A 27,234-nucleotide genomic window follows, 5' to 3' on the forward strand; every position below is an offset into this window, starting at 1 on the left:
AAAAACAGCCCTCAAACTTGAGCCCCAACTCATCCAGCTGAAGAGCAACCCAATGGAAGAGGGGTTCAAGACAGAGCCTGACACCCTCTGTTGGTGGCGGGCCAGTTGGCATGGATGCTGATGCTGTAGTTTTTTTCCTTGGAAGAAGAGCCTGTGTGCAGAGCTGTGGCCCTCAGATTTCACAGCAGGTGATGGGGAGGGGGGGTTGCTTCAGCGGGCTGCTGTGAGGGTCCCGAGCAGTTCCGGGTGTATTTTTAGCATATCACTGAATAGCTCTGTCTCCTCATCAGGGCTTTGAGGGAAGTGGGGCATCTTACTGCCAGGCTCCAATCATGTGCCCTCTGCCACAGGGACATCTCCTAGTCATCACGATCCCCAAGGGGTCCTAGGTGAAAGACAAAGGAAAACTGCAGTGCGATCTAAGCTCAGGAGCACAAAACCAAACCCGTGCGCTTAACCACACCCATGGTTTACCAGAAATAAAACTGTTTCTTTGAGATAGTCACTGAAAGAAAAATCATCAGTGACAGAATATGGGCTTTTCATTATCCCTAGTAGTTCTCCGCAAATTAGGATTATGTCCAGTCTTCTCTGCGTGCATTTCTGAATTGACTATAGAACTGACGTCATGAAAGTTCTAGAATTTTGCTAAATTGCTCTTTAGGCTTGTTCATGATTCCAAATGAAAAGTTCCACGAAAAGGTACAGTTTTAACAAGATACTCGGTGGGAGGAATTCCGTGTGCTTTTGGGGAAGAGTTCTGTCTCCTTCCAGCAGACGGAAAAAATGACGCCACTATTTTGTAAAAGTCACCCTTGTTTCTGTGTTGTCTGTCCCACAAGGAGACAGACCCCTTCACAGAGCAGGGAAATACAAATGCGAAATCTTGATGCGAGCGCTTCAGAATCTGCAAAAGAGAAAGCCGAAGTAAGTTCACGTCTTCAAACAGGGGGCTGGTTTCCTAATAAGAAGGTGTTGAATGAGGTTTCCTGGAACTGGGATGACTCGGGAGTCACTGGGTGAGGATGTGACTTATATGTCCACACCACCTTGTCACGCTTAGCACCTGGATGCAGACATCACTTGGATCCTCTTCCTTCCCTTAGGACTGCCTGTTTAATATTTTTTCAGTGAATAGACTTCTTTTTTTTTAAGATTTTGTTTATTTATTGGAGAGAGAGAAAGTGAGAGAGAAAGAACACAAGCTGGAGGAGAGGCAGCGGGAGAGGGAGAAGCAGACTCCCCACTGAGCAGGGAGCCCAACTCGGAACTTGATCCCAGCACCCCAGGATCATGACCTGAGATGAAGGCAGATGCTTAACTGACTGAGCCCCCCCAGGCACCCCTAGACTTTATTTCTTGGAGCAGTTTTAGGTTTACAGAAAATCTGAGCAGAAAGTACAGTGCCCTTATGCCCTCCCCATCCGAAGTCGCCCCTCTAACTGCCACCTTGCGCAGTGTGGTGCGATTATTACAGCTGATGAGCTGGCGTTCGCCCATTATTAGCAACAAGTCCATAGCTCACATTAGGGTCCCTCTGTGCACTGTGCACCCTGTGGGTTTTGACAAATGCGTACATCATGTATCCACTGTTACGGGCTCACACAAGATACTCTCACTGCCCTAAAGAATCTTTATGTAGGCCACCCTTTTTAGGGTTCTGGTGGCAGGTGTCCCTATTTGTTTTGTCTCAGTCTTGGAGGAGTTATCCATTTAGGGCTTTTGGTCCTTCAGGACCCTACTGAATCTTGTTCCACCCCAGTCCTCTGGTCTTTGCACATTACACTCTGGTTTGGTGCCCCCAAATTATTCAGAGGCTCACTCTCCCTCCCTGGCACTACCTTGATTACTTTGGCCCCTGCCGGCTGCTCTGCACTGCCCGACCCGGTCCCTTGAGGGGCTTGCTCCTGATGGCTCGTCCTGACAGCCTGACAGCACTGATGCCCATCTGGGCCTCACCAGGGTTTCCAGCAGCGGCTGTGGCCAGGCTCCGTTGGGCTCCTCTGCGAGTGAGTCACATCTGCTTCGTGTCACAAACCGATCCTTTCTCAACTCTCCTGGCCCGGCCCGTGTTTCCCGGGTTCATTTCCTGGGAGCTTGCGGGGAGGAGCAGCCCATCCACGTCTCCGCCGAAGGATCCGAAGGCTGACTGTGTATGTGCTGTCCCTGTGCGCTTACAGCCCACTTCAGAGGTGGGGACCTGAGCTGGGCCCCGGCCACCCGGGCCACCTGGCAGGAGAGGCCGCACTCCCTCTTCCTCTCCTGCTCTTTGGAGCACAACAGAGGGACTTGTTTTGCTGTTCTGCAGGGAAGTGGCCGGGCCTGAATCTACTCTGGAAGCGCACCCCATGGCCGGATGTGGTTCCCCCTCAGCCTGCTGAGTCCCAGCTCCTGGGGTCCAACTCGGTTCCATGGTGGCCCTGGGCCTGGGGTCCTGATGTGGGGTCCTGGAGGGGCCTTGACTCATACAAACGTGGTGCCCTGTAACCGATCCACTCTCCTTACCCCCATGGGTTCGTCCTCTGGAAAATTAATCTTGTCCCCCAGGAGAGGCTTGTTAGCCCCCAGCCCTGCAGCACCTGTGGGTGGCCAGGGTCCGCGGGCCACTCGGTTCCCCCAGGCAGGCCCGGTGATCACGGTGGCTGGAGGGGACACTGCCGGGGTCTTCCGCGAGCTTCGGCTGCTGGGGACCCGGGCAGCCAGGCCGAGTGGAGATGGCAGGCGGCCCCGCCGGGACTTCAAGTCTTCCTGGCCCTGATGTGACGTTTCCAGACAGGAGACCGTCTGGCTCTTTGCTAATCTACATGGCACCTTCAGCAGCCTCCTCACGTGTCCCTGCCATGACAGCCCGTACAGCGGTCTAGGGGACAGGCACCCATGGTGAAGACCCCTGAGCTGGCCGATGACCGCAGGATCAAGTGGAAGTGTCTGCAGCAAAGGAGAACCCAGGGCCAGGGAGATTTGCCATCTCATCACTCCTGGGGTGGAATTTTGTGCCCAAAGCAGGACACAAGCAGCTTGTCAGGGAGATGTGGGAGGCGAGAGGCATCCTCCACAGGACTCTGCAGGTGAAGGAATGAGGCCAGGTGTCTGAGCGGAGATGGAAGACGTTCTGAGATCTCTTTTTTTAAACCAGAAAATGCCAGCACACTTTTGAGACAGGGAAAGGATTCGGGGGTGTGGGTGCTCTTCCCTCAGTGGCATTCTAAGCGAGGGCTGAAACCAGGATGCCGATTTTTCACATTCCTTCCAGCAGCTGGCTGAGGGTTGACCAGGCCAAGGAGCCTACAGGATCTTCCTCAGCTGTCTGCCTGGGCCTTTGGACTCAAACGCCATCAGGCTTATTTGAGCAGGGAATTCACATAATCTACGTGGTGTTGCAGAGATTTCACCCAGTAGTAGTGTGCAGGATAAGTCAGAGGCAGGAGGAGAGATGGCAAATGCCTGAGTCAATGCAGGACAGCATAGGGGGAAGAAATGTGTGACCTTGAGAGCCACCAAGGGACAGTTCTAGTGCACTAGCAGTTATTTTGGAGACAGGTGGTTCGATGAGGAAGATGGCAAGGCTTTACCAAAGTCAGTAGCTCAGGACGAGGGGAGGGATTGGAGAACAACAGTAAGAGTGAAGAATTGAAGGGTCTCCCTGTGGGAACCGCCAGAAAAGTGGTCCTGGAGCTCAGAAGACACGTCGGGAACAGGACACTTGGATGCCAGAGGGAGGAATGGAGTTCATGGTTGAAATGGGGGGTGAGGTTAGGGGGAGCATGTGACTATCAGTGACTGTAGACTAGCAAGCCAAGTTGATGGATAAAGACACAAAGTACAGAAGGCCTCCAAGAAGGAACAACAATGACCAGAGAGATGGGACAGGGTCAGAGGAAGAGAGTCTAGGCAGGGAGGCTTCCAAAGACAGAGGGGTTGGCCGTGTCCTGTGTTTTTTGTGGGTCAGAAAGTCAGGCTCATGAGGGGTTCTGGAGAGTTTGCTGCAGCCTGTGTCAGGGTCCAAATGCTGGTGGACTGGGAGCTGGGACGGGGGACAGGGAATCAGAGGTGACATGTTGATTGTCTCCAGTGAGCGCCAAGTAAGCACTTAGGAATTATGCAAATCACTGCAAATTCAAAGGAGAAGATACCGTGAGTGGTGGCCCTGCTTCCCAAGGGCTTGCGTCAAGAGAGACAGGCATCAAAATAAAGAGAGACCAGCACACAGGGTATGGCGGGGCCACAGCACTGAGGCAGGCAGTTCCCTTTGGGGGAATCAGAGGAGCATCTGTTGAGCTGAATGTTTCAGATTTCTATCAAAACTGGAATTAACAAGGATGCCTGCCAGTAATACGGATCTTTGCTCGATGAGCTCAGGCAAGTGCCCACCCTCTGAAGACTTGAGTTTCTTCATTTAAAATATGCATTGCTTAGCCTGTGCTCCACATGGGCATTCCTGCCTCCAAAAGTCAATCTTTCTAAAAGTCTTTGAAATATGGAAAACGATCTGGTAGTTGCTCAAAGTATTCAAGTGGAATTACCACATGATCCCCTAATTCTACTTCTTGGTGTATACACAAAGGAATTAAAAGTTGGATCTTGAAGAGATATGTGTACAGCTACGTTCACAGCAGCATTATTCACAAAAGCCAAAAGGCAGAAGCAACCCAAGTGTCCCATCTGCAGATGAACAGATAAACAAAATGTGACATAGCCACACACTGGAATATTATTCAGCCTTGGAAAGGAAGAAAATTATGACATCTGCTACAACGTGGGTGGACCTTGAAGACATGATGCGAAGGGAAAAAACCAGTCGCAAAATCAAATACTGCATGATTCTACTTTTATGAGGTGTTTCTACTAGTTGATTCATAGAGACAGCAAGCAGAGTGGTGGTCATCAGGAGCTGGGGAAGGGGGGAATGGGAGTTGTTTCATGGAAACAGAGTTCCAGTCTTGCCAAATGAAAAGAGTTCTGGAGATGGTTAGTGGTGAATGCACAACAATGGGAATATACTTCATGCCCCTGAGCTGCACATTTAAAAATGATTAAGATGGTAAATTTTATGTGATATATATCTTACCACAATTTAAGAAAAGTGATATGAATACAGCTATAACTCATTAAGAGTTCTAAATATTTTCTAAAAAATTAGGATTTTGAATTTTTACAAAATGTAATGCCATTGGAAAAGGCAAACCACATTAGACTAGGAGTCAGAGTTTGAGTTTTATTAGGTTCGTTTGAAAAAACAATCTTTGAAATGAACAGTGAGGTGAATCTACACAAGGTATGGCTGGACAGTTCTCTCACTGGTGGGTGACTTGCCATGGCTCCAGGCTATGGGTCAGGTCAAGTCTTCTTAGTGGGTTGCTCCTTGAACCAGCAGCTACCTGAGGCATGACTTCACATGGCAATGGCAGGACTACAAGAAACCAGAGCCAATTGTGCTGCACAGTTGTGGCTTCTGCTCATGTCATACTAACCAATAGTTCATTCGCTCCATCAGTCCAGCTTACACGGCCAAGGCCAAAATAATGCACAGGGAAAGAATATTGTTCTGAGAGCCAGAGGGGACTGAAAAGGCTCTGGTCGTGTTTGCATATAATGGCATAACAGAAGTGTGGGGTCAGTGCTCCAATTTACCTCAATCACATTTCAGAATTGAAGCCCATTTCAGAGTGAAGACAACCATTTCTTAATGTTGCTCCATACTTATCTGATTTCTTGCAAAATCTTCTCTATAATGAGCCCTTGTTTTCATGACTGTGTTTGTATTGCTATTTGGGTAAACAAGTCACAGCCTTTCTGAGAAGCCATTTCTTTTCTGTTTGTTCTATTTCTGTCGATGAAAGTGGTTCACAGGATCTGAACTCTTCTGGCTCGCATGCGTTCCGCCAGCATCCTTCCTGTCTGCTGGAGTCACACTTTTTAATTTTTTGCCAGTAGATGTTTTTTTTTTTTTTTTTATTTCCACACTACATCAATTTCATCACTGTGCAGTAGCCTGACCCTGGTGTCTAGCTCTCGCTAATTTCCTAAGACCATCTTGGTCATTAGTTGGAAATGGATCTAGACATTAAGCATTCCTGATAATGCCTCTGACATGTAATCATTGACTGCATCCATCACGTCCACCTTCATTATGCTATGTGTCAGGAAAGTTCCCCAATTAACATTGGGAAAGTTGAAATCAGACATATTGTCATCACAGCCGAGTTGTCTTATCAGGGTTTTCCTGTTTCAATGTAACTGCAGGGGAAGACATGCAGACAGCCAAGATTTTATTAGATAGAATGGCCCAATTTCCTTGGCTCACAGGAAATAATAGAAGTGGAAACTCTCAGGATGAACCTAAAGTGCTAATACTCCTACTCAGTTTATCATCAATGACAAACATCGGCAAACGTCCAGATGCCATTTTGTGTTTCAGTACTTAGAGCCTCACCTGTTAATTCTGGGCTTCAAAGCAATGTTTTTGGAAGTGTTGCCTTGATTCTTTGTAAAGTAAGTGGATTTCCAATGAGAGGGCTTTCTTTTTGCCAGGATGCAAACATTGCTTGTGGAGGCACACACCTATGTGCCTGATAGTTGAGCAGCAGGAGAGTGTAGCATGGGTGCCAAGAAAGAGCACAGACTGCGCAGATGTTGCACAGTGAACCAGGGTCTGCAGGACCAAGTGGCCAAACTGTGGAATCATGGGTTCTGGTGGAACACCTCTGAGCATGTTGTGACATTGTAGAGTCCCAGGGAAGGCAATGCTGAGTCAGGACTCATGCAGACATAGCATCACTGCAAGAAGATTGTTTGAGTGTTAAGTGCAAGGTATTAACAAAGACAGTGGGTGGTGATCGGCTTGGCAGCTGTTGATTTCACTCACAGAAAAGATATAATCTTTATGTTACCACCAGAAGGACCTGCCGCTTCTCCGTGAGCCAGGCAAAGCTCCCACTTGGCCAGGGCAGACATGTGTCTTGAGGGGAGATTGCCCAGTGGATAGGACACTGTTCTTCAATTCCTGTCTCAACGCACTCTCCTGACCCACCCTCTGTGCCGTATTTGAACAAGGGCCTGGCCTTGGAAGGACTCACTTAAAATGAACAGCAACCAAAAAAGGAAAAGATGTGGATATCAGAAGTAAAAGTGCAAAATAAAATGATACAAGGAACACACTAAATCAAATGTTGGTCCAAAATACACAACCGAAGAAGAATTGTGCCATGGAATGGCATATATTTCTGGACAGACACTTCTCTGTGATAACAAACAAATAAAAGATGATACAGTCACTCTGAAACAAGCACACCTATATGAGCTATAAAACCTCAAAAGCAGATGATAAGACAAAAGAAGGTGGTGAAGACTGAACTGGAAGAGCTTAGGAAAGAAATGGAGAAGAAAAATCAAGTAATTACAGAAATCAATGCCAAGTTAGAATAAGTATAGAGGAAACTGAGATTGGCTTGAAGGAGAGAACTGAAGAGAAAAGGAAAAAAACGGTGTTTAAAAATCATAGAAAACATGTCACAAATGAAAAATAGAGGGGATACATACTACAAAAAACACATCCTTGGAGAAGGGAAAAAATCAAATGGAAATGAAAACATATTCAAGATATAACAGAAGAAAAGTTCCCTGTGACAATGAGATTCCTGCACTTGAACCTGGAAAGAGCAAGAAGAAATGAAAACTTGAGAGAGATGGCCAGAAATTTAATGATAAAGAACAAATTGTGTGGGTATCAGACAAAAGGGAATAAAAATCAAGTTCACAAGGACATAGGGAATATTTGAGCCTTTCTTTAAAATATGACATGATAACAAAAATCCAGCAAAATGAAAAAATTGTAGTGAAGGTATTGGTGATGAGCTTTGAATCTATGTCAATGTGATAATTATGTGTACAGAACAAAGTAAATACTGCAAATCTTGAAATTTAGAACAATCTAAGTATAAACATCCGGAGGAAGAGGGTGCAGAGAAGGTGGGAGAGGTGTGAATGTATGAATTTTTCATTTTCAATAGATGCTTGCAAAGATGATAGGCCAAGTAAAAATGGTAAGCACGTCAAGGTTTAGACATGCTAAGGTTATAGGTTTAGTCCTAAAAGAATTAAAAAGCAATATAACTCATTAAACTTCCAAAAAAGTGGACGTTTTACACACTGCAAACACTGATGAAAATTAAATAAAACAAAGCATTAATAAAGAAACATTTCTCACCTGGGCATTTAAAAACTCTCTCTTAAACACAAGTGGAAGAGGGGATTATAACCAAAATAACCTGGGTAATTATAATAGGTAAAGAATTGTATACCAAAACTTACAAGTAGTTAAAGGATGGACAAATCTGTAGCTTTAAATACCAGTGTTATGAACAAGAAAGGGTGAAAATAAATTATTATTTAAATAGAGACGTGTAAAAACAAACAGTAATGCAAAGGAAATTAGAATGTTAATAAAGATAAATGTAGAAATTAATGTATTATAAATAGAAAAGCAGTGGAACTAATAAATTATTCCAAGAGATGTTTCTTTACAGAGGGGGAGATAGACTGTAACTAACATAATTACGAGAAAAAGGACACAAGCATAAATATAAAAAATGAAAAAAGAGATGGAAAAATTAAGGCAAATAAATATACTTAAATGTCTAGATGGAATGGATGACTTATTATGGGAAAACATTAATTACCAAACTTGATAATTAATCTCTAGGTGATTGTAGTAGAATATCCAAAATGGCCTCCCCAATATATTCTATTCTAGTACTTGGAATCTGTGACTATGATGAAGTATCACTGCCATGATTGTATTCTGTTATGCAGCACAGCTACCCCTAAACCAGGAGATCATGTGGGAGGACTTTATCTCATCACATGAGCCCTTAACACAGAAAACTTTCTCCATCTGGTGGTGGAAGAGAAAGTCAGAAAGATATGAGGTGTGAGAAGGACTCAATGCACTGAGTTGCTGGATTGGAGACGGAGGGGCCACAGAACAAGGAATGCAGGTGACCTCCAGGTGCAGAGTGGATCTCCAGCGACAGATAGTGAGGAAAGGTGGTCAACAGTCCTACAACCACAAGGGGCTGAATTCTTCTGACACCTTGAATATTCTTGGAAGCAGATTTTCCCCCTATAGTTTCCAGTTAAGAGCCCAGGCCACTTGACACCTTGATGTTTAACCTTGTGCAACCTCAGCAGAAGACTAGGTGGAGACCACATGGACTTTTGGCCTACAGAACTAGAAGATGGTGAATGGATATTGTTTTAAGCTGATACATTTGTGATAATTTGTTATGGCAAGAATAAGAAACAAGTACAAAGATACAAAACATCAAAGAAGCTAGATTTCCATAAAAGAAACAGGATGGTTAGTAAGTTTCAGAGACAAATTCCACCAAAATGCCAAAGTACACATAATTTAGATTATTTATTGAAACTAGAATAATATATAAAATAGACTTGACTAAATACAACATAACAACAAAGTCTTAAGGCAATCTCCTATATGAAGATGGATGCAGTAAATGTAAAATAAAATATTAGCAATAGATTACAGCAACAACATATAAAAAAAAAACCTAAATCTACTACTATCAAGTATTTTCCTTGCAGGAATGCATGGAAGATCTGACATTAGGAAACCTATTAATATAATTCAATATATTAATTGATCAGAGAAGAATGATCAAATGATCTTCCTGGGTGGTAAAATATCTATGTTAAGAAAATTCACATTAAATCTTGCCAATATCAAAAGATCTTCATGAACTAGAAAATGATAGCAGGTTTTTCCATAACATAAAGCCAAAAGCTACTATCCAGATAATAGGGAGCCTAGAAACTTTTTCAACAAAGATACAAAATACTCTGTCAGGATAAAGGTTACTTTTAAAAATCACACGACAAATAAAGAAATAACTAAAAATCCTATTAGTTTTGAACATAAAATATGAGACTTACATGCTAGGGAACACACTTTTCTTTGCAATACCTTGGAGGGTGGTTTGAAAGGCCAGGAATGCAGTACTTCCTAACTTGGGCTCCAGCGAAATAGCAAAATAATAATAGATTAACTACCTTTTATTATGGAGCACTGACTGTGAGCCTTCTGTCATGCTCAGTACCTTATGTCCATCCTTCCAGAGTCTCTATAAGTAGTCCCTGTTATTTTCTTTTTGCCAGTGAGGAGATTGAGGCATGAGGACAGGCTAGGGGATACACCTGAGGCCATCTAGCTAGCATTAGATGTGGAAAGAATTTTAAAGATTTTATTTATTTTATTTTAGAGAAAGAGGGAGAGAGCACTTGAGCGGAGGTGGTGGGGGTGGCAAAGGTGGAGGGAGAGAGAGAATCTTAAGCAGGCTCCACACCCAGCATGAAGTCATACAACCTTGAGACCACGACCTGAGCTGAAATTAAGAGTTGGATGCTTAATCAACTGAGCCACCCAGGAACCCCAGTGGAGACAGGATTTTAACCCCCAGTAATTTAACCACCACATCTAAGCCTTTACCCTATGGGGTATTTTCTCCTACTTTTAGAGAAAAATAGTAGGGCAGCCTGGGTGGCTCAGCAGTTTAGCACTGCCTTTAGTACAGGGCGTGATCCTGGAGACCTGGGATCGAGTCCCACGTCAGGCTCCCTGCATGGAGCCTGCTTCTCCCTCTGCCTGTCTCTGCCTCTCTCTCTCTCTCTCTCTCTCTCTCTCTCTGTCTTATGAATAAATAAAATCTTTTTAAAAAATAGTAGATGTGAATGGCAATTTTCCAATAAAAATGACATGCAGGGTCCACCTGCACTCACGTGGCAGCCCGTGATGTTGGAACATCATGAGGTGGAAAGTGTCCATGAAAGCAGCTCCTCCTGCTGCTGAGGAGCCACACACATGGCTGTGGACATTCCAAAGGGAACGGAGGCCCCAGAGAGTCAACCCAAGGCTGTGGTTCCAAAGTGCTCCTGCAGTGGGATGGCAGGGAACTGTGGGGCCGAGGGGAACAGCTGTGGCTGGGGGTTCCCTGAGCATGGTGTGCCAGAAAGAGGTGTGCTCAGGGCTGGGGGCAGAGCTGCCTCCAGGGGGTGGGGGGGTGCAAGCAGGAGAGGATTTTGGTACTACTTTTCTCTTTCATCTACATTCCTTTAGTGCAGCCTTGGAGTAGAGAAGCTTTGAGTCCTGTGGCCAGCCAGCCTGGGTATGAATCCTGCCTCTACCGTCTCTCTCATGTCCAACTTGTGACCCAAACTCTCTGTGTTTACAGTTCGGGGGAGAGGGAGAGGGGGTAACAGTGCTACTGCTTATGCTGTAATCCATGAAGATGGCCCAGCACTGCTACCTGAATCATAGCAGTCACCCAAGAAGGCTTCCTGTTGGGTTAAACAAAAGCGTGGATTTAAAAAGTTGCACAAAGTGGCCCTGGGACACAGTTGGTCCTCCTGCCCACCATTAGGCAACACACACCTTCAGGGCACTGGAGGGCAATGACAAGCAGCTGACTCTGTGGAGGTAGTGACAGTTCACCAGGGGTCCATGCCCATCCTCTCTCCCAGCTCACAATCACTTGGAGGCAGGTATTACTATTCTCATTTTATAAGTGATTTTGTTTCTCCCCCAGTCACCAAAGGGATGAGTGGCAAATCCAGAACTATTTCCAAAGCAAGGCTGCCTCTAGATGTTCGAGATCCATATTCATATTTCAAGATCATTTCCCAAGATCTTATTCAGTGCTAGTCAGCGAGGCTCCATGAAATTTACTTATGTTATCATATTTTATTCCATCTTGACAAAAATATGGAGGTAGGAGCATTTTTTTTTTTACTGCTACATTGCAAGTTCAACTCCATTTTGACGATGAGAAAAAGTAAGTCTCAGCAAAGCTGAAGTGACTTGCCCAAGTGAAATAGCTAACAAGGGCAGGAGGTGTGATTTTAATCCTAAGGGTCCTCATCTTGGTTAGATTATTTTATCTTTCTTCTCTTGTCTTCCAAGACAATAAATTAGTGCCTGTCATTGGTTCCTGGATTTAAACATGTTTGTTGCAGGTCAATCCACTGCCATTCTTATTTTTATTGAAACTTATACTGATTGTTCCATATCTGGTCAATTGTAGGACGTAGTCTTAGGAGCTTCCTTGTTATCTGGTATTACCACATGTCCTAGGTTCATCTTATGCCTCTTCTATTCCAGACCTGAAACCAATCATTTCTCTAAACCATGGTTGCTTTCACTGAGCAAAATTTCAAGATCACAATCTGTGTTCTTGGGGTGATCATTGCTACTGGATGTCATAGTGGACAGAGTTAGGAGATATATGGTATTTCTCCCCCAAAATAAAGACACAACGTGTGACTCATACTGATATTTCCAAGTTATATTCAAGGCTACATTTTTAAAATTGTTTTCCATTTTGTTTAAATTCAATTTACCAACATCAAGACTATAGTTTTCGTTTGACCTTGACTATATTACATCTGAATCTCTTTTTTTTTTAATACTGAAAATCTTGGTTCTGAAGCACACAGGATGATAAAAGTAGAATACTCCTTAAGTATTGATTTGTTCAGCCCATTTATACATGTTAGCATCTTTTGATGATAATTCAAAAGCTACCACCACCAACTCTGATTATTGCAAACATCTTAATTACTTCTTATGCTTATACTCTTAGTTATATTTTCAGGTCATATACCAATTAAATACTATTATACTTTTCACTTATTTACTCTTATTTCTACAAGTAACTATAGGTTTAATGCTCACTGCTAATCTTTACGCTCATGATTCTCTGTTCATTTTGACTATGTAAAGCTTTTTCTACTAGGTTCCTTAGGAAGATCTCATATGAACACTATTCCCTGAGTTCTTCAGTCTTGGTAACCATTTGTCTATGCTTTTGATACTTGAAGATCAGCTTTGCTAGATAAAAATCCTGGCTCATATTAATGTTTCCCTAAATATCTTAAATATGTTACTTCATTTTCTGACATAAAAACAGTGCTGGAAAACTTCTCTGACAATAATCTAATTTTATTCTTCTAAATCATATTTTCTTTTTGCCAAAGGATTTTTTTCTCATTTTTTCATTTAATAAATCTAGTGATTTTACTAGAAGGTATCTTTTTATTGGTTAATCTGTGTTAATATTGTTTTGCTTTAGTATTTGGTTTCATATCTTTTTCTTTATTTCAGGGTTTCTTTGCATTCAAGTTTGTCTTATTGATCTTCATTTTTCATTTGGTATTTTCCTTCAGATACTGCTATGATCCGCATGTTGGATCTTCTTTGCCTATCTTCAATACTTGTGCTATCTTGCATCTTTTTAATATATCTTTCATATCTTGTTTTTTTGTGCCTACTATTTTTATTAAGACATTATTTATGCTTGTTTGTGCTTGCATTCCTTCTAGTTTAATCTTCCTTTCCAACAATAGTTTTAAATTATTATTTCTAATTGTTTTTGAGTTCTGTTAACATCGTTCTGAGTTTTTTTTTTTTAATTCTGACTTAACATTGTTCTTTTGTGTCTTGTGTCATTTTTAAAATACCTTATAGTTCCTTTTGAAATAATGTTCCTTTTTTCTTAGTGTGGATTGGGGAGTACTTCCATTGTCTGTGGGGATGTTACTCTGCTTCATAATCTACTTTTCCTCATTGTAACTCCATGCGGGGTTTGATCATAATTGTATTCTGTGGCTTTTATGTATGTATGAGATTAGTTTTCCTGAACTTTTAGAAAGAGGATTGGTTCAAATGTAGCTTTTCTAGCTTCATGGGGCTCTTACTCCTGTCATTTAGATATGACGTTTAAAATAGGGCTGCTTGCCTTCTGATATTTTTCTGGCTACATTTCCTCCTCCTATACCTTATTTTACTTTATATTTCTACTATCCTATGACTCCTTATCTCCTGAGTTTGGATGACACTTCTAACAACATCTTCTCAATTTGGAACTCCATCCTAGATGGGAACCCTGAGGGCCAGTTTCAAAAGTTCACAGGGACTCAATTGCATCAGACCCTTCAAACCTTCCTAACATCAAACTGGCCCTCACTCATTACCAGAACAGTCAACTTACGCCCTGCCCCACATTCAGCTGCTGTTCTCGGATGGACATATGGTACTTACCAGTAAATATCTGTTAACAATTTGAGGCCTTCCCATTCTCAGATCTTCTGCTTTTTTTTGACACTGACACCAGAAATCTGGTGGCTTTTGGAGATGTTTCTCTACTTGCTTGCATTTTGGGGTTTGCAGGAATATCTTACTGTCTAGTTTTGTTATGAATTTTGTCTGTTAATTTTGACTTGCAATATAGTTGCTCTGTTTCTATGCACAGATTCTGGAAAACCTAAAAAATATACCTCCTGCCATCTTCCCTGAATTGTATTCTTTCTTTTTTTAAAAAAGAAATAGTGTTAGGTTTCTTCAGAGAAACAAAACCATTAGGAGATTCACACACACATACGTATATGAAGAGATTTATTCTAGAAATTGGATCACATGGTTATGGAGGCTGACAAGTCCCACTATCTGTCATCTGCAAGCTGAAGCTCCAGGAAAGCCAGTGGTGGAATTCCATCTGAGCCCGAAGGCCTGAGAACAGGAGGCTACTGGTATCTCAGTGTCAACCTGAAAGCCTGAGAACCAGCAGCATCAAGGGCAGAAGAACATGGATGTCTCAGCTCAAGGAGAGAGAGTCCTCACTCACCCTTCTTCCGCCCTTTTGTTCTATTTGGGCCCTCAACAGATTGAATGGGGTCCACCCACAATGAGGAGAGCCATCTGCTTTACTCACTTCACCAATTCAAATGTTAATCTCCTACAAACATCCCAGACATAGTGTTTTACCAGCTATCTGGGTATCCCTTGGCCCAGTCAATTTGACACATAAAATTAGCCATCACAGAAAGTATAAATTATTTCAGATGAAGGAAAATATGAAGAATAATGTGACAGATATTGTATAATCACCATCTAGGTTAAGAAGTAAAGCATCACAAAAACAGTAGAAACCCATTGAGTATTCCCCTTCAGGCACATGGCACTCAATCCACACCAATGCTTACCACTTCCCAGAGGCAGGCACTAATTGATAAATTATTCTATATTCATAGAATAGAATATACAGCCATGCAAATGAATGACTGAACCACGATATCAACCTGGATAGATCTCAGGTACTCTGGTGCTATTTCCATAATAAAATGCATATTTCTATCTTTGTTGAGCATAGAAGCAGCTGTTTTCATCTTTCCTCCAATGACACTGCTCCCCAACCATGTGGGAAGCTGATGAACTGACCAGTATTTTCCTTCAGGGAGGCCTCACAGTGCCAGCTAATTCACTTAGATTGGAATTTTTAGTAGGCCAAATTTGGTATTTTCCCATTAAAAACGCAGACCTTTCTTACACTTCATGGATTGTAATTTCTACAGGTTAATACGCTTTGCACCAAGAAAAAAAACCTAATTACTTTGCACCAAGCTGTAAGGAGCTGTACCAACTCAAGAACATAATTATTGCTGTGTTGTGAGCACAGCAGAGTTGATTCTTATTTGTGATCCTGAGTTATTATGCTGCAAGTCTGCAAAATTATTTAGACAGAAATAATTATACCCAATGTAGTCAGATTCAGAGTACTACAGATTGCAGTAAATTAGAAAGCCTGATCCTAAATATATATATTATCTTGTTTTCGTTCTCTCTTTCCCTGAGTCATTTAGTCTTTTCCTTGCAAACTTTTGATTCACTTAACTGCTTGTCTTTGAAGACTTTTTTTTTCTTTTTATATCATATTTTAATAAGATGTAAATTTTGAGCATCACAGAAAATCAGTCCATCCTTGGCTGGCTGTCTTCTATGAGAGTATGTGGTTATGTTGATCTTCACCCCAGTCCTGGACACACACCTGCCACTCAAAATCAAGGTGAAAGACTCACATGGGTTTTAAAAGACCATAACCAAATAACCTCTAACCTGAGAAAGCTCAAACTCAGCAGTAAACTTTTTTTTTAGCAGTAAACTTTTTTATTTTTTTATTTTTTTTTAATTTTTATTTACTTATGATAGTCACACACAGAGAGAGAGGCAGAGACACAGGCAGAGGGAGAAGCAGGCTCCATGCACCGGGAGCACGACGTGGGATTCGATTCCGGGTCTCCAGGATCGTGCCCTGGGCCAAAGGCAGGCGCCAAACCACTGTGCCACCCAGGGATCCCTAGCAGTAAACTTTTTTAAATGCGCAGATGATGTGGTGCAATGGCAAGACTGCTGTACGTGGGGCTATAATCCTACAGGCTAGTTCTGTAACTTGCAGCTGTGCTAACTTGTGCAATACCTTTCTGAGAATCACTCTCTTTATCTTGAGAAGAGGAGTTGGTAAGATCAGCCCTCCCTAATTCAGAGTGTGCCTGTGTACTTTGCAAAGTATAGACTATTATTAAGGTAACAAGCAAGCGGGACAAATTGACATGAATTTGAACGAGATTTTATTTAACTGAATCATCCTCAACCTTGGCTGCTCTAGAATCTTCTGGGGAAGCTCTAAAAAATTGACAATGCCTAGGTCCCACTGCAGGGATTCTGACTTAAGTGGTCTGGAAAGAAGGCAAAGCATCATGTTTTTAAAAACCTCTCCCAAGTGACTCGAATGAGGAGCCAGGACCAAGATGCTTTAACTACTTGATTCCCACCTGAGATAACCTAACTTTGATCTTGCAATGAATGAATCCTTCTTCAAAGTATGCTGACCTTGCTGACCTTGCTACTGGCTTTGAATGATTATAAATTAGTGATTCCCGAAAACGGCTTGCTCAGAACCATCCCAAAAGGTATTTAAAAGTGGAGACTCCTTGGTTAGGTTTAAGGAGTCTCCACTTTTAAAGGATCTATACCCTAAAAACCATAGAATACTTCTGAAAGAAATTGAGGAAGACACAAAGAGATGGAAAAATATTCCATGCTCATGGATTGGCAGAATTAATATTGTGAAAATGTCAATGTTACCCAGGGCAATTTACACGTTTAATGCAATCCCTACCAAATATCATGGACTTTCTTCAGAGAGTTAGAACAAATTATTTTAAGATTTGTGTGGAATCAGAAAAGACCCCAAATAGCCAGGGGAATTTTAAAAAAGAAAATCATAGCTGGGGGCATCATAATGCCAGATTTCAGGTTGTACTACAAAGCTGTGGTCATCAAGACAGTGTGGTACTGGGGATCCCTGGGTGGCGCAGCGGTTTAGCGCCTGCCTTTGGCCCCGGGCGCGATCCTGGAGACCAGGGATCAAATCCCACATCAGGCTCCCGGTGCATGGAGCCTGCTTCTCCCTCTGCCTATGTCTCTGCCTCTCTCTCTCTCTCTCTCTGTGACTATCATAAATAAATAAAAATTAAAAAAAAAAAGACAGTGTGGTACTGGCACAAAAACAGACACATAGATCAATGGAACAGAATAGAGAACCCAGAAGTGGACCCTGAACTTTATGGTCAACTAATATTCGATAAAGGAGGAAAGACTATCCATTGGAAGAAAGACAGTCTCTTCAATAAATGGTGCTGGGAAAATTGGACATCCACATGCAGAAGAATGAAACTAGACCACTCTCTTGCACCAGACACAAAGATAAACTCAAAATGGATGAAAGATCTAAATGTGAGACAAGATTCCATCAAAATCCTAGAGGAGAACACAGGCAACACCCTTTTTTAATTTGGCCACAGTAACTTCTTGCAAGATACATCCACGAAGGCAAAAGAAACAAAAGCAAAAATGAACTATTGGGACTTCATCAAGATAAGAAGCTTTTGCACAGCAAAGGATACAGTCACCAAAACTCAAAGACAACCTACAGAATGGGAGAAGATATTTGCAAATGACGTATCAGATAAAGGGCTAGTTTCCAAGATCTATAAAGAACTTCTTAAACTCAACACCAAAGAAACAAACAATACAATCGTGAAATGGGCAAAAGACATGAAGAGAAATCTCACAGAGGAAGACATAGACATGGCCAACACGCACATGATAAAATGCTCTGCATCACTTGCCATCAGGGAAATACAAATCAAAACCACAATGAGATCCCACCTCACACCAGTGAGAATGGGGAAAATTAACAAGGCAGGAAACCACAAATGTTGGAGAGGATGTGGAGAAAAGGGAACCCTCTTACACTGTTTGTGGGAATGTGAACTGGTGCAGCCACTCTGGAAAACTGTGTGGAGGTTCCTCAAAGAGTTAGCAATAGACCTGCCCTACGACCCAGCAATTGCACTGCCGGGGATTTACCCCAAAGATACAGATGCAATGAAACGCCGGGACACCTGCACCCCGATGTTTATAGCAGCAATGTCCACAGCAATGTCCAACCTGTGGAAGGAGCCTCGGTGTCCATCGAAAGATGAATGGATAAAGAAGATGTGGTTTATGTATACAATGGAATATTCCTCAGCCATTAGAAACGACAAATACCCACCATTTGCTTCAACGTGGATGGACCTGGAGGGTATTATGTTGAGTGAAATAAGTCAATCGGAGAAGGACAAACATTATATGTTCTCATTCATTTGGGGAATATAGATAATAGTGAAAGGGAATAGAAGGGAAGGGAGAAGAAATGAGTGGGAAATATCAGAAAGGGAGACAGAAGATGAGAGACTCCTAACTCTGGGAAACGAACTAGGGGTGATGGAAGGGGAGAAGGGCGGGGGGTTGAGGGTGAATGGGTGACGGACACTGAAGGGGGCACTTGATGGAATGAGCACTGGGTGTTATTCTGTATGTTGGCAAATTGAACACCAATAAAAAATAAATTTATTATTAAAAAAAAAAGTGGAGACTCCTATGGGGTGCCTGGGTGGCTGAATCAGTTAAGCATCTGCCTTTGGCTCAGGTCATGATCTCAGGGTCCTGGGATTAAGCCTTGTATCTGGCTACTGGCTCTTTGGGGAGTCTTCCTCTCCCTCTTCCTCTGCGCCTCAGCTCTCTGATTGTGTGCATGCCTGCGTGTGCGCACTCTCTCTCTCATAAATAAATAAATAAATAAATAAATAAATAAATAAATAAATAAATAAATAATCTTAAAAGAATAATAAAATAAAAGTGGAGATTTCTGAGCAAGGTCCCAGATCTTCTGAATCAGAATTTCTAGGACAGAAGACCAGAAATGAGAGCTTTTTTAATAAGTTGCACAGCTCTAAATGATTATCTGAATGCTAACAGGGCTTGCTTACTCATGGAGGGATTGCCTCAGGTTAAAAAAAAAAAAAGAATATGGGTCTGGATTTCTCCTTTGGAAAACCAAACAAGGGGGATGAATTTAAATGGTCTATTTGAGTGCTTGCCTAATCATTCTTTTGTATCTCAGTTTCCCCTGAGAACATTTACTTGTTCAATAAAGCACCTGAACACCTATGCCAGGCAGCCAGTTTGTGGGTCTTTACTGGGAAACACTGATGAATCAGACATAAATTTTTCCTATAAGCATTCTGGTGGAGAAATAGTGATCAAGGAACCTTGAGAGTATTTTTGCATTTCCTTCTTTTCTGGTATCCTCGGGAGAAAATAAGCACATAAAATATTTTAATACATCCTGAAAATGCACACTGTTTGATGCCTACGTACATCTGTAATTATGAGCAGTGTGGAGTCATTGCTCTAAGTCACAGTGAGCTCAGAGCGTCCACCCCGCTGAATTCCAAAGCACCCACTTCCTATCATCTGATCAGGAAGGCAGAAGTTCATGACTGCTGCGTGGGTGCCCTCTACCTCTGTCCTCCTGAGATTTATGGGAGAATGTTTTTTTTTTTTTTTTTGTCAACACTCCTTTTATAGATGCTCTAGCTGCACAAGGATTGACTTGTCCTCATTCTTCCAAGTCCGCTTCTAAGGTGCCAAGATTGTAAGGGACAGTGGGAGGAAAAATCTTACTTTAGAGAAAATGTTTTCATAAATGGGAATTTGTGACAGGTTTTAGGCATCAAAGCTACTCTCTCCTTTGTGATGCATTGTTTGAAAATCTTGTGATGTTTGCAAAAGGATTACAAGATTACAGCAAGTTCAATGCTGCCATTCATGGGATAGATAAGTCCTCCTGAAGGACAACTTGGACTGACCAGGTGTTAAAACTGGTCCTAAATCTAGTAGTTTAATGACCCCAAAGATGGTCATTCATTCATTCATTCATTCAAGAAATATGTGCCCATGTGCTAGCCATCATTACAGGCTATGGCAGAGGGCTACCTTCGCTTAGCACCCACGTTTCTGAGTCTGCACTGAGGCAGGAGAATCATGCCATGTGTTGGGAGTCTAGAGAAGTCAAAACATTGACTTCATCTTCAAAGAGCCTGTGTTCTGGTGGAGCACACTGGCATCAGGTTTAGAGCTTAGGCCTTAGAGACAGAAAGAGTAAAAATTCAGGTGAAACCCCCTATGTGCAGCCTTGAGAAAATGACTGACCTCTTCTAAAGCTAGTGTCCTCATTTGCTAAATGGACATAGTAAGTGTCAGGATGTCTTCTTATAAGTCGCTGTGAGGATTCCATGAGACAATGCACATAATGCATTTAGCACAATTATCAGGCTCAATGTAAATTCTTACCATAATCTTATATAAATTGCATAAAATTTTAAAAATACATTGGAAAATATGAATTATGAAAGCTTGCTAATCTGTCAGTAAGGAACAAAGTAAGCCACACTTCAAGAAAACAATCAACAATCCAGAACATGGGACATTCTTCAAGACAATTAGGCTTGTCTTTTCAAAGAGTCAACGACAGTAGAAACAAGTGACAGACTTTTAATTAAGAGACATAACAACTGCATGCAATATATGAAACTTGGTGGGATCAGGCTAGAAAAGTGACTGGCTATAAAAGGCTTTTGGATACCACAGATTAAATATGAACATGAACTGGGCAATGGACAAGATTAGGAAATTACCAGTCTTACTCTCAACTGTGATAATGATTCATATTTTCATTGTTTATGTTTTCTATGGATACAAGTTGAAATATTTAATAATAACATGTCAGGAACTATGTGACATATTTATTTATTTATTATTTATTTTAAAAGATTTTATTTGAGAGACAGAGAAGTACAACCATCTATCTGTAGTCTTGGAGGGAGAGGGGCAGAGGGAGAGGAAGAGGGAGAAGAAGACTCCCTGTTGAGCAGGGATCCCAGGACCCTGAGATCATAACCTGAGCCAAAATCAGAGTTGGATGTTTAGCTAACTGAGCCACTCAAGTGCCCTACAACATACTCTTTAAAGATTTATTTATTTTTATTTATTTATGATAGACACAGAGAGGGAGAGAGAGAGGCAGAGACACAGGAGGAGGGAGAAGCAGGCTCCATGCGGGGAGCCTGACGCGGGACTCGATCCTGGGACTCCAGGATCACGTCCTGAGCTGAAGGCAGACGCTCAACTGCTGAGCCACCCAGGTGCCCCAACGACAGTAACTTCTATCTGGACATGTAACTATTGACAATGGTTAATTTAGATGGTGGCTACTCATTTAGACCTTTCAGCTTTTCCATTTGTTGATTTTGCTCAAACTTTTTGTATGTTTGATTTTATTCTTAATAAAACATTGAAATTATTTTATAATTAAGTACTTCAGTGTTCTCTAGCACATCTTGAGGAAGATGTGTAGTGTTTATTCGGAAACTTTAAGAACCACCGCCTCGCCCCCCTGGCTGGCATAGTGATGTCAGAAGCAGAGAACAGGTGGCAAATTGTTGAATAGGTGACATATGGGGCCTCACATCTCCAGGACTGAGGGGAATTAAACCTGAAGCCCCAACGCTGTGTCACCCCCCTTCTTGTGGGCTTCCCCATGTGGTCCTGGCCAGCTGCTCTCTTCAGAACCATGTGAAGAACTGATGATTATAAAACCACATGGAAGATGGAAGACCCCAGGTCTTGGTTCCCACATCCCTCCCCACAGGACACCCTCTGTGAACCCGTGTAGACCAGGATCCTTCCTGAACACTCAGCACTATTTGCAAGAATTGTGGTTTACCACCTGTGATTTAGGTGGTCCCTGTAACCGAATCCTGCCTCCCACATTTGCCCTCAGTCCTAGGAAAGGTAACCAGTTGGCTCTTGCTTGAAACATGTCAAAATGGGGCTTATGCCTAAGCAACTCAGGATCCTCTCCTTCCTTCTCTGTGCTCTACTTTCTTGGTGTGCAGCCCAGGTGCCATCAGGGTGGAGGAGATCCTGTGTCACTTGGAACCAGAGGTGGCACCTGGGGCCTGGGCTGCCTTCATCCTTGCTCTGATCCAGTGCTTGTGCATCAATGGCAGCTCCTGGAGCTCACACTCCTCTTGTCCCAAAACAAGAGTTCTTTGGTTCCTTTTTAGGGCCTTCTGCTCCCATCTAGAGGGAAACAAGAATGTCTCAAGTGCCTTCCTGCCTCACTATGGGGTGCATAGAATGGCAGAACCGGGAGGACAGGACAGCTGAAAGAGCCCATAGGTGCATCTGGCTATCCAGAGCCTGCAGGTGCCTGAGGGTGACTCCACAGTGCCTTGGAGGCCCAGTGGTCCCATCAGCTCATCCTTCTTCTGGAGTTCTGATCTGAGCAGTGAGTCAGGGCTGCAGATGTCTCAGGGACCCATGGTTCCTAAATTCATACCAGTTGTCTCTGATCTCTTTCTTGTGACCAGTAGGGCAAAGCTTTCTCCCCTTTTGGACAGAAACCAGTGGGTTCTCTTTCTAATCTATTATATGCGGATTAACTTTTTGCCCTCATCCTTCAGACTTCAGCTTTTGATTTTCCAAATGAAGGTTTTTAGAATTCAAATCAGCTTTTCTCTCCCAAGAGCATGGCTCTTGCAACTGAACACCATAGTTTTTGAGGTCATCATCTCATGGCTGCTCTGGGTGGGGGAAGGGAGTTTATGAGAAAGCCCTTCTTGCTGCTGGAATGTTGGGGGGAGGAAAAGAGTAAGAGGAATTCAAAGGAAAAATAGGCAATAATTATTGCAGGCTGAAGATTAGCCACTCAAAGGTGAGCACATCCTTCTCCCTGAGACAGGGATGTCACCCTAGATGGCAAAAGGGACTTGGCAGTTGTGGTTAAGCTTGAGATGGGAAGATTATCTTGGACTACTTGGGTGGGCCCAATAGAATCACAAGGGTCCTTGTAAAGGAGAGACAGGAGGGTCAGAATCAAGAAAAGATGTGACAAGAGAAACAGTAGTTGGGAGTGATGAGCATTGCAGATGGAAGAAAGGGCCAGGAGTTAAGGAATTCAGGCGCCTCTGGAAGCTGGAAAAGGCGAGAAAATAGATCCTCTCCAGCCTCCAGAAGGAATACAGCCCTTTTTTCAAAGAAAAATTAAGTGCGTTTTAATTTATTCTTTATGTATTTGTTTTTATTGAGATATAATTGACATATATTGTTGTGTAAGTGAAAGGTACACATGTTGATCTGATATATTTATTTGATGCGATAGGATTACCACTGTAGCGTCAGCTCACACCTTCTGTCATGTCACATAAATATTGTTTCTGTTTTGTGGTGATAACAATTAAGAACTTTCAAGTTGATAATATAGTGTTATTGACTATAATTACTATGCTGTGCATTTGCTGTCCAGGACTTATTATCTTCCAGCGACAAATTTGCACCCTCAAACAACAGTCCCCCTCCCCACCTTGGTACCAGTCTACTTTCTGTCTTTATGGTTTGGCTTTTTTCGATTCCACACAGAAGCGGTATCATGCAGTATTTATCTTTCTCTGACTTATTACACTTAGTGTGATGCCATCAAGGTCCGTCCATATCGTGGCAAGTTGGAGGATTCCCTTCTTTCTCATTCTGCTGACATCTTAATCTTAGCCCAGTAAGACTCATTTTGGACTTCTGGCCTCCAGAACTTTAAGATAATAAATTGGAATTGTTATAAGCCACTACTTTTGTGGGGATTTGTTACAGCAGAAAAAAGAAACTAGTACAATAATATATCAAGATGTTACCCAGTGGTCTGTCACCATCGGTGGGGTTGGGTGAAGAAAGCTGTCTCTCTTGAGTGCACTATAAACCCCATGAGTGAACCCCAATCTGTTTTGCTTGCTATTGTGATCTGTCTGTGCTATTGAACGAGTCAATGAATTAACTGTTTCTTTTCTCCAAACCTCTGCTCTCAGGAGAACCATCTGTCCATCTCAAGGACCTGTACCTTTTCCCTCTGCCAATTCTTGGCCTCTGGTCTCTGCAACATTTAAGTAACTTACCTCCTGCCATGTTATCTGTTTTTCAAGGTCAAACACACCCATGTCAGCCTTACCTTGCAGATCTTGTTTCTGTCCCAAACATGCTTTACCTCAGCCAGGTGGTAGGACCAGGATGCTGGACGTGGCCATGAAAATGCCCCTTCCAGGCAAGTCTACACTCTCTGCCCGTCTTTGGAGTTACAGGGACTCAGATAAGATCCCTTAGCCTATCCCCCACCAAATGGCTTAGAACAGGTGGCCTCATGTCTCAGCAAGAGGGAATCACACCTCAGACCCACCCCAGCCTAATGCCAGAGAACCTGAGCTTGTCCAGAAGAATCGTGGTAGCTCTTCCACACTCAGGCATTGTGTTTCTAAGGATTTTAACCATTGTCTGTAACTTCTGGTTCATCTCTGAAAAGGTGGGCAGACTGGCCTTTAGAATATCAGCAACTTTGAACCCATTCATGGAAGTACCTCCTTCTCCTCCCCAGCGTAGATCATCCGCACCAGGGAGGGTATATGGGTGTCCTTGCTCATGGCCACTGCTACTTATCAGCTGTTGCCTAGAGGTCCATGCTGGGAGCAATTCTGAGGCTGTATCTCAGTTCAGACAAAAAGAGTACTGTGGTTGATTAGCAATGACTGCTGGGGGCTCTAGGGGTGGGAGTGGTGGCATCATGAGTTTCCCATTCGTATGCCATCCAGCTGGCATTTCTATGCAGTTTGAACCACCCATTTTCTTAGTGTGTGCCTCTCTCCAGCTATATTATAACTCTTTTGAGGACAGAAATTGGGATGCAGACCTCTTTGAGTCCCCAGCACCAGGCACAGTGCTTGGCATAGAGTGGGGGCTTTTATAGACAAATATTGAAATACTCACTTAAACAGAACCCAAATTTCTTCTCTATGTTAATAAACCCCTAGGAGAGCAGACTTGTCTGGTGTTTCTCCTCCTTTCCCTGCAGAGAGCCCCAGGCATATGAGTGAACCCGCCTTGATCACTGTTGCTTATGTCCTCCTGCTGATTTTTCCCCGTCCTACTTGGACTCCTTTTATCTGCCCTCTACAAGTTAGAAGCCTCTCCTCCTAGGGTTTAAGACATGCACAAATAGTCGTTTTCTAATTCTGGCATTGAAGTAGTTGTGAACAGGTTAATTTTCTACGATGACATCTCTAAATCGGGTAGAGGCACGGGTAGTTAGCAATTTGGGGAAACAACTGCTGAAAATTTATGTACATGCTAATAGAGTTTTTTATTACATACTTTTTAATTGAGTATGTGGAACAGGATGCTGATAAAATGGCAATTGTGATTCTGGATTTAGCTGAAATAATGATCCCAACTTCTTAACCATGTTGTGGTTAAGAATGAATCGACTATCATACAAATTTCAGTGAGGAAATTCTCTTCCTAATGATCCTTCCATATTTAACCATCATTCACAGATGACTCAGCTAAATGAATCGATGGAGTTTAATTCCCCCCAACCTTTCTTTAGAGTGACTACTAACCAGCTGTCTTATCTCACAGAGTTCTTTCTGGTTTACTAAGAATCCACCAGATGGCTTAAATCCTATTCCCGCCACCCCCATCCCCCACTCAATGCAAGTTGGAAAGTGAGAGAGACGGGCCTGTAACCAAGATGCTGTATTAGCTCTTGAAATGAGTTGTACTCATGCCTAAAGCTTTTAGCGTTGCTGTGGGTGTCAGGAAGTGACAGTTAATGCTAAAAAGGGTTAATCAGATTTAGTGGATTGCCATCCAAGTTTTATCAAATGTCAGGGTTTTCTCAATATGCTGCACATCGGCAAGATGAGAATATCATTGAGAGGAAAATTTATAGAATATGTCTTTGCTGATCCCAGGACACAAAGGGAGCTGTTTCCCGGGCAACAGACATGTCTTCAAGCTCACCAGGTTCGTGATGCTCTCTCAGCCTCCTCCCTCCCCCGACTTGTGGGTTTTGTCAGGGGCAGGACACATCCTTTTTGTCTGGGGTGGGTGGGTGGGGGGAATGCAGGGCTGTCCTGGCTGAGTTGGCCTGGGCTCCCAGCTGCCTCTCCTTCACCTTTCTCGCAGATGGGACAGAGAGGATAGCGGCTGGGCAGAGTGCGAGGTGGATTGAATCCAGCCCAGGAAGGTCATTACCCTCTTGCTCAACTGTAGATAAGTGGACTTTGGAAACAGATGGTGCCATCTGCAACCCAAATTATAGGAGGCAGATTCAATGGAGAGGTAAATACTACCTACCTTCTTTGCCAACAGATGGACAACCTTCCACTTATTTCCAAGCTACAAGATATGGTTTCAATTACCTATATTTAAAATTCCAACTGGGAATGGTTATATGAGTCTAAAAATAAGAAGGATGTGATAGCAAGTGAGAGATTAAGTATTTAGTTAGGAGAAAGAAGAACTTTAAAATTAATGCTACTCATTAACCGTTTTAACCACAGATATTTTTTTTAACAAGGGACAACCAGAGAGAGGAATTTCATGACAACAGTCAAAAGGCCAGCTTTAAAGAAGCACTGCCCTAAGCCCTTCCGGACGTTTCTGAAGTGTACCAAACATTGACCATTGTTTCTTCGAACTTAGACATCGTCTTTCGAGGCAAAACTCTCTTGGCCTTTTGGTGGGTAGTGAACCTGCAACTATCCTGGGGCTGAGACGGCTATTCTTTATGCAAACACACTTCCTCTGCTAGGCTTCTCTCCCAGCCCACTTGCTGCCTCCTGACTGAGTTCTAGTGAATGTATGATGGGGGACAGTTCAGGGCCCAGACTTCTTTTTTTTAAAGAGTTTATTCATCGATTCATGAAAGACAGAGAGAGAGAGAGAGAGAGAGAGGCAGAGACACAGGCAGAGGGAGAAGCAGGCTCCATGCAGGGAGCCTGACGTGGGACTCGATCCCGGGTCTCCAGGATCATGCCCCGGGCTGAAGGCGGGCGCTAAACCGCTGAGCCACCCAGGCTGCCCAGGGCCCAGACTTCTAAGCAGTGAATGGCTCC

General features: G+C 42.9%; 1 long non-coding RNA gene across 1 annotated transcript; it reads left to right on the forward strand.

Annotated features, from left to right (window-relative positions):
- The first annotated feature begins 702 nt into the window (after nt 1-702).
- On the forward strand, nt 703-26,992 carry LOC119866537. The gene is made up of 4 exons (XR_005380316.1): nt 703-927; nt 26,089-26,140; nt 26,303-26,458; nt 26,697-26,992. It is a non-coding gene; the product is annotated as an uncharacterized LOC119866537 (long non-coding RNA).
- Nucleotides 26,993-27,234: the final 242 nt, after the last annotated feature.

This window comes from Canis lupus, chromosome 28 (assembly GCF_011100685.1).
Source record: "Canis lupus familiaris isolate Mischka breed German Shepherd chromosome 28, alternate assembly UU_Cfam_GSD_1.0, whole genome shotgun sequence".
Classification (NCBI taxonomy): domain Eukaryota; kingdom Metazoa; phylum Chordata; class Mammalia; order Carnivora; family Canidae; genus Canis; species Canis lupus.